Source organism: Helobdella robusta (genome assembly GCF_000326865.2).
Source record: "Helobdella robusta unplaced genomic scaffold HELROscaffold_1, whole genome shotgun sequence".
NCBI classification, from domain to species: Eukaryota; Metazoa; Annelida; class Clitellata; order Rhynchobdellida; family Glossiphoniidae; genus Helobdella; species Helobdella robusta.
Window position 1 is genome coordinate 12,093,648 of NW_008703570.1, and position 10,000 is coordinate 12,103,647.

Sequence of the window (10,000 nt, forward strand, 5' to 3'; positions counted from 1 at the left end):
ATGATGATGATGATGATGATGATGATGATGATAATGGTGATGATGATAGTGGTGATGATGATAATAACATAATAACAATAACAACAATAATAATAATAATGATGATGATGATGATTACGATGAAGATGAATTATTATTGAATTGATTATGTCTTTGACATGCCGTGAGCTCTTATGAACTTTCAAATGATTCATCGTGTTTGTTCAGTATTTGGCATTTCGGTTAATTCGTTTACTCATTTGTATCTACTTGTTTGTATTTGTTTGTTTGTTTGTGTATTTGTATGTTTGTGTATTTGTATGTTTGTGTATATGTATGTTTGTGTATTTGTATGTTTGTCTGTGTTTGTGTATATGTGGTAGTATATTTCTTTTTTACGTTTGACGTGGTCGAATTCGTTCATAGTTGCTCGTTCAACTTGAATGGCGCCAAAAAACAGTAAACCAATCAGAGAGCGCCTGACAAAAGATGCAAGCAAACAAAAATCGCAAACATAAATCAGGTTTGATATAAAAAAAAAACCATCAAACGAGTGTGCTACGGGCAGTTATGATAATCTATACAAACAAATATATACACATGAAAAACGAATACACGAATACACACACACACACACAAACACACACACATATACACAGAGGAATATACGATACGATATATTTCTATTGGCTACCAAAGAAAATTAAGAAGACTTACTTCGTTCACATACATATACACACACAATATACACATACACACAAAAACAAACACACAGACAGACAAACATAAACATACGCAAACACATATGCAGACATACAGTAATTCTAGAAACACTTGAAAATATCAATTTATTAAGAAAATCTCATCCACAGAGAATGAAAAGTTTTGATATGAGATGATGATGAAACACATTTTTTTGTATTGTATAAGAACAAACACTATGGCACTCATGAATACGTACATGTGGACACATACCTACACGCACACACACACACACACACATACATACATACATACATACACACAAACACACACACAAAAACACACACATACATACGTAAATGCATACATTCATTCATACATAAATACATTCATACATACAAACAAAAACATATGTATATGAATATAAATACATTATTATACATAAAATTTATGTACAACATGCAAAGATTCGAACACATGTGTATGCAGCTCAAACTAGCATATGGCGCATATCTCATCAAGCACTAGATGAGACGGCATTTGTTTACACACAACAACACGCATAACGAACACTCACATACAGTTTTCACACAAACAAATAATTCACACATACACACAAACACACACGTGCAGGTGCACACAATATACACACTAGCAAAGCAGACTCAGACTGCATGCACAACGCATATTCTCAATGATGCATACACGTTACACACACACACACACACGCACAAAAACACACACACGCAAAATCACACAGAAGCACTCACATATATGCACATTGTCGCTTACATGCCATACACACACACAAACACAGACACACGCGCATATACACACAAACAAAATCATGCTCACACACAAACACACGCACGCACACAAACACGCACGCACATACACACACAAAAGTATGTACGTCATGCAGAGGCTTACCTGTATTAACTTTGAGTGGCATGTGATTGTATGCCTGCTACCTCTGTAGTAGTAGTGGTGGTGGTGCTACTGGTGATGATTATAATGATCATGCTGTTACTACTACTACTACTACTACTACTACTACTACTACTACTACTACTACTACTAACACCACTACTACTACCACTAATACTACTACTACTACTGATAATAATAATTATAACATTATTAATAATAACGATAATAATAATAATACCGATAATAAAATTATATCATTAATAGCGAAAATGATATTATGAGTATTTATAAAAGATGAGTAAGATATGTATTTCACTATATGACGATTATCTTTGGCTATATGACCGTCTGACTGTCACTATACTACTATGACTTATCGGTATGTTTCATTACACAACAATCAAAGCATCAAAACTGTGAAACCAGTCAAAATGATGATGCAATATGTTTAAAAAAAGAATGGATGACGTCACGGTGAGATCATATACATAACACCGAAAACAAAATTTAAATTATTTTCCACGGTATTGGCTTCTTACCACAATGTTCGTTCATGTTGTATAAGAGGCTGCAACTAAAATCTTAAAATCTATTCAAACAAAATGAAAAAAATATTATGAAACATGATAAAAGTGTTCAAATATACATAGCACACAAACACGTACATACACACTCACACATACAAAACCCCAACAACATATAAACAAAATTCTCACATACTCTACATAGACATAGTAACACTCTCCCATACAAACACTCTTCTTAATAACACATTTATACGCTCTTATTAATGCGTAAGTACGTACGTACACACACACACGCACTCCATACACACACCACACGCACATGCACACGCATACACGTACATACTGACACACACACATATATATACACACGCACACACACACTTATGCATATATAATTAGCGTACTTGTGTATACCTACTGATGATCTAATACATATTTAATTACATGCGTATATACGTTCAATAATACACGAATGTGTTTTTGTACGTGTATTTACAAATACCTCAGCCTGTAACAAGTGAAAATATTCGAATATTCGCTACACACATATACACTTATTGTATTGTGTTGAAAATTTATAAAGCGCCTCTAACGAGTTATCTTCAGAATGTGCATAAGTTCTCTTAGAAAGTTATAACATTTAGTTTAAAATGTTAATGTTTTGTATGTTTTGTATTGATACACGCATTGTATTTTGTATACACTCATTTATATACACGCAAATACACACGCGTGTACGGGTATAGTATACACACATACAAACATGCATGCATACATAAACATAAACTCACAAACAAACAAACGAACATACGTATATACATTAAATTCACATTAAGTAATTTTCAATTCAATGCTAGTGTTCACGTGTTCATGTATGTATGTATGCAAATGCATGTATGCATATATGTATGCATTTATGTGTGTTTGTATGTGTGTGTATGCATGATAAATTGGCTTATAAATACTTGAGTAGCGGATGAGTTGGATCTTAGATTGAATGGCTTGTAGTAGGTGCGTTCAAGTGTTTCATGCAAGCGTATTTTAATAAAAAAAAATTTGTTTTAATTAACGTAAAAATAATTATTTAGTTTTAATAACTTTTCAATGAATTCCTTATTTTAAATATTTAATTTTGTTTAATTTTCAAACATATTTTTAAACTAGTACGTTTGTATTTATATTAAAAGTAAAAATGACGAAATGAATTTAACCACGTTGTAAACAATCGAAATGCTTATATCGAAGTTCATCTCACTATCTCCGTTATATCGAAGTCTGCCAGTACGAAGTAATTGAAAAGAAAGAACGAAACTCTCACACATGAAAACCGACGAGAACCTTCTGTAATTAATGCGTGCCTGTGCGTTCCAGTAAAACGGGATCCAGATACCGAAGTTGTTTGTTCATCATTCATATTTTTTTCCATTTTGAATAACTTTCATTACTTTTTTGAGAATAATTTTTAACAGGATTTTATTTTAAGGAAAATCTTTTGAATTTGAAAATGCAGCATTGGTTCGGTAAATGACTGATCGTACTGTGAATTATTAAGAATTTGTAAAATTTATTAAATTATTTCAAAATTTTGGAAAAAGATTGAAAAAAATAAAAATAAATTAACCCAATTTAATGGTGGTGATCAGATTAATTTGTAACAACTAGCAAACTCAATATATAAACCATATTCCAAACCACCACAACAACATAACATTAATAACAACAACGCAACAATAAAAACACCAACAACAACAGCAATAAATAACATTAACAACTACAGCAATGCACCATTAATAACAACAAAAACATCATCCATAATAACATCAATAGCATTAAAATCCACATACAAAAAATCAATAGACAGAATTATAACAAATACAAACGAATGAACGGCTAATCTTATCAGTGAGCCTCTACAATATCAAAAATAGCTATGATTTTGGCTGTAATATAAGTCTGTAGATAAGAATTATTGTTATTATTATTATCGTTATTATTACCAATTCGTTTGTTTATTGTTATTATTTTAGTTTAGTTTTATGTAATTTCTTAACATTATTATCTTAACCACAAGGTTCTTAGTCGTTCGTCATCATCATCGTCGCCATCATCATCACTATCTTCATCATCTTCATCGTCATCATCATCGTCGTCATCATCACCACTACCATTGTCATCATCATCATCATCATCATCATCATAATTAACTTTATAATCATCACTACACCACACCTGTTCTCCGTAATAGTTGCCAACATGGCATCCTCCCTCATCACGAAATCATCTCCACCACGCATCCACGCAACAACCGCCAGTCGATCTCTTATTCATCCATATCATTTTTTACAAGGTAATAATAAAGTTCAGAGGTGAATTTCATTATTTATCTCTCTCTCTCTCTCTTCTTCTTCCTCTTCTTCTTCCTCTTCTTCTTCTCCTTTCTTTTTCTTTTTCTCTCTTTTTCACTTTCTAAACTGTCATTGTCACTTTCAACATGATATCATTTCCATGTTTCCATGTAATTTTTTCTACACACCAATCAATGTATTAACTAACTTAAATTAATTGACTTCAAAGATGAATTTTGTGCCATCTCTCCCTCTCTCTCTCTCTCTCTCTTTTTCTCATTCTTTCTATTTATTTTTTTTCTGATATAAAAAATAACAGTGTGGTTTTTAATTATAACTTTATAATTTTTGAAAAAGTATTGTAAAAGCAGTAGGACGGTTAAGCTAAAAAATCCTAAACTCTGGTTCAAGCTAGTTCTCTATGGTTATTTTTATTTAATGCCTTCAGCGTACTGTACAAACATTTCATATAATTATACATACCAATTATGTATATGTATATATTTGTATATGTGTTTGCGCGTGTATGTATGTGCATGTGTTGGCGCGTGTATGTGTGTATGTTGTGTAAAATTTCATCTAATGAAATTCAACTGGCTTGAATAATACATTTGTTGTAGATTGGATATGCTGATTAGTACTTGAACAACTATCAGTAATATTAGTGTGAGAAGTAGTAGTAGTAGTTTGTAGTAGCAGCAGTAGCAGCAGCAGCAGCGGTAGCAGTAGTAGTAGTAGTAGTAGTTGTTGTTGTTGTTATAGCAGCATTAGTAGCAACAGTAGTAGTAGAAGTAGTAGAAACTGGTACTAGTTTCATCAGTAGTTTCTGCAGTGGTTGTAGTGGCTTTTGTAGCAGCAGTAGTAGTAGCAGTAGTAGCAGCAGTAACGCTAGTAACACTATTGATGGCAGTAACAAATAGTAGTAGCGTATCAGTATAATAACAATCGCATCAGTACTAGGTAGTACAAACAGTAGTTGCAAACAATATTATTGTTGTGTTGTTGTGCCAGCCATAAATAGTTAGTTAGCTGTTATTATCATCATTATTGTTATTGTCGTTAATAATAATTTTTAATTATTGTTATTATTGTTGTTATTATTATTTCTGTTGTGGCTACCGTGTTGTTGTTAACCAGTGCATATCGATTCACCATCAATTATTACGCACACTGTGAAATAACGAATTAATAATAATTATAATAATAATAATAATAATTAAAATAATAATAATAATTAACATAATAATAATAATTAAAATAATAATAATAATAATATATTATTATTATTATTTGTGATATTTTTATCAGTGTATCATAGCAAGTACAATTAGTATAAAATAAATAAATATTATATAAAAATTAACGTTTATGTTGTTGTTGCTAGTTATGATAATGATATGTTAATGATATGATAATGACGATATGGACAATGATGTTGGTCTTTGTTATTATTATTATTATCATCATCATCATTATTTGCGAAAAATAATTTTTTTAAAATCGTTTGTTATTACCATCGTTATTGTTAATATCATTTGTATTGTTGACTTTATTATTATTATTATTATTGTTGTTGTTGTTATTGTTGCTGTTGTTTGTTGTTGTAGTTGTTGTCTGGTTGAATCGATGTATTGATTAGCTCCAAACAAAAATCAAAGGATCGATTGTTGTTTTGTAGCTCAAAGCAACAAATAAAACATCAACAACAACATTAATAATAATAACAAAATATAATAATAATATTAATAATAAAAATGATAAAATTAAACTTGTCAACAAAAAATTTAATTTACTGAAAAATTTTCGTTTCTGTTCCTATTTAACGACTTTCTTTTTCTATTTTGTTCTATTATTATTATTATGTTATAATTATTATCCTATTATTATTATTATTATTATCCTATTATTATTATTCTCTCTTCTTTTTCTTATTATTAATCACATTACTAATGACAGTGCTATTAGCGCGTCATACGCAAATTACTGTGACAGAAACATTGCTTAATGCTATTTAATTAAACATAACTCTTAGGCTTAGACTCTTATCACTGACGATGAGGATGGGTGGATCTTACATTTGATTTGATTTGATTCTTTTATTTAATTTTTTTGTTTTTTCAAAAAAAAAATTTTATTACAATTTATTCTCATTATTGGATTTTGGCTTTTGAGAATGAAAAGAGTTTCTATTATTGTTATTAGTTAATGTTTCTGTCAGCAAACATACCAATTTGTTTCACAGCTTTCTTCGGGCATACATTGTTGGAACAATTATACTTAATTAATTAGTTAATAAATTAATAAAATATTAAAGTAGATAATAAATAAATAAATAAACAAATCGATTTATCACTTTTATTCTTGTAAGTCTGATGCACCAGAATTGTTTTATTGAACTAAACGGCAACATGTGTTCCACATGTATGATCAATAACCCTTTATATACATTTTTTTGTATCTTAGGTGTATGTTTTTTGTACAGTTGTTGTATAAAAATCATTTTATGTACACTTAGATAAATTTGTATCTGTTTTTAAGCGTATGTAAGTGTATCTTTGTATATCTATGTACGTATGTATGTGTTTGTATGTGTTTGTATGTGTGTGTGTGTGTGTGTGTGTGTGTGTGTGTGTGTGTGTGTGTGTGTGTGTGTGTGTGTGTGTGTGTGTGTATTCAAGTATTATCAACATCTTCATATTTATTGCAAGCAGAAATACCTACAGACATACATATATAGTTTTTTCTTCATAAACATGCCATTACTTTCCGTTAAACGTTGCTGATTTTTTCATTCTCTCTTTCTCTTTTCCCTCTCATCTTCTCTCTCTCTCTCTCTCTCTCTCTCTCTCTCTCTTTCTCGCTCTTTCACCCTCTTTCCATGTTTTATCTCCAAACTGTTCCATTCAACTTTCATATCTTATTTCCAGGGTATTTGAAATATTTAGTAGAGTTTAATCAGGTATTTTATTTATGATTAACTGTAGATCAATTATTAATAAATGATAACAAAAAGTGATAATGATGACGATGGTGATGGTGGTGATAATGAAGCAAATGATGCCTTTATGTCAGTTATGTTATCAGTTATTTATCATCATCATTTTAATCATCATTATCATCAGTTTTATTACCATGATAAAAATATCATCACTATCACCACCACCATCATCATCATCACTATCATCATTATCATTGCTATCATTGCCATCAATCGATAATCCGTGCACAATATTAAATCTTCATGAATCAAATTCTCAACAGTAGAATGTTTGAATGTGTGATTGTATGTGTTTTATGTATGTATTTGTTTTATGTATGTATATGTGTGTATTTATGTATATATATATATATATATATATATATATATATATATATATATATGACTGTTTGTGTATATATGTATGTATGTGTATGTGTATATGTGCTGGCCTGTACGTTATGTAAAATTGGTAGCCAAGGAAGTGACTATGAACTATAGCTACTGCTATTATTATTGTTATTATTTTTATCATTACTATATTTGTTGATGTTGTTATTATTATTAGCATTATCAGTGGTATGTATTGTTGGTGAGATTTATACAACTCTTATCGTACGGATTATTTTTATTCATTTACGATACACACAGGCACGCTCACACACACGCACAAAAACACGCACGCAAACGCATACACACGCATACACTCACGCGCACACAGTAACACACACACACACACACGCACAGCGCGATCTTTTGTATTTCAAATTTGGAATTTGTCATTTGAATAAGGTAAGCAAGCTAGCTATTCTTTGAAAATTTCAAGCTTCTGTTAGCAATTGTTGTTGATTATAATGATGATGATGATGGTGGTGGTGATGATGACGATGAAATGATGATGATGATGACTGGGACGAAGATGATTATTTTTATGATAGTTAACATTATGATGAAAATGATTATGGTGAAGATGATTAAGACATGATGGCTATGAATGAAGCAGTGATAACAACATTCGCGATGATAATGCCGATGAAGGGGCCGCAATAAAACTTCATCACCAACATCATCAACAGCAGCAACACAACAAAACAACAACAACAGCACAACAACAACACAAACAACAACAACCCAACATACCTGTCAACCTACGTACATATTTTCAAATGATCAATATTATTTATGATCACGTATATATACATATACATATATACATAATAATAATAATAATAATAATAGTAATAATAATATAATTTATTTGATGACGAATCGATTAATTGATTGATGTTCGGGCTTTTGTGAAAAAATGACAGAATGATTGATTGACGGTAGAGGAATGGATGAATAAAACGAATGAATGAATGAATAAATGCATTTGTGAATGAATAAATGAATGAATGAATGAATGAATGAATGAATGAATGAATGAATGAATGAATGAATGAAGGAATGAAGGAATGAATGAATGAATGAATGAATGAATGAATGAATGAATGAATGAATGAGTGAATACATGAATGAGAGATTACATGAATGTGTGATCGATTGGATAGTTGAATGAAAAAAAGTTAGATTGGAAGTTTTTTAAAATAAAGCAACTCTGGTAATAATGTTAATAATATTGTAGTAATAATAATAATAATAATAATTATTATTATTATTATTAATTATTATTATTATTGTTATAATAATAATTATTATTTTTATTTGTATTATTATCATAATTTAATTCATGAATGACTATATAAACGTTATCTCTGCTAACGTTGAAGTAGTTTGGCGGTTTTTCTTATATATGAAGAGCCACGCAGGTGATTCTACCAAATGTGTTGTTGATTGTGTGTGTATGTGTGTGTGTGTTTGTATGTATGTGTGTGTGTGATTGTGTGTGTGTGTTTGTGTGTGTGTTTGTGTGTAAAAAGAATGTTAATTTTGTATGTTTGTGTATGTTTTAATGTGTGTGAATTTGTTCATGTTTGTGTGTGTGTGCGTACGTGTATATGTGTATGTATGTGTGTGTGTGTTTGGGTGAATGTGTGTGGGAATGTGTTGATCAGAAAAGCGTCCCGCCAGCAACGTCGACTGCGTTCCTGAAAGGATAGAATGTAATTGAAAAATAATAATTGATCGATGAGTTAATGATTGAGTGAATGAAGAAATGAATAAATGAAGAGTTGATTGATTGATTGAATAGATTCATGAATGGATAAATGAATAGCTGAAGGAATGAATGAAAAAACGAGCAAGTACAAAAAGCAATGAACGAATATATGAAATAATCAATTAATTGAAAAATGAACAAACGAACGATGAATGAATGAAAAAAAATGAAAACACAAAAAAATCGAAAAAGAATAAACAATGAAAAAGAAATAAAAGCAGGAACAATTGAACGAATCAATGAGAAAACGAGTGAATAAACGAATGAATGAATGAATGAATGAACGAATGAATGAATGAACGAACGAATAAATGAATGAACAAATAAAAAAATGAATAAAGAAATAAAAAGATCGAACGAACAAATCTTTATCGATATG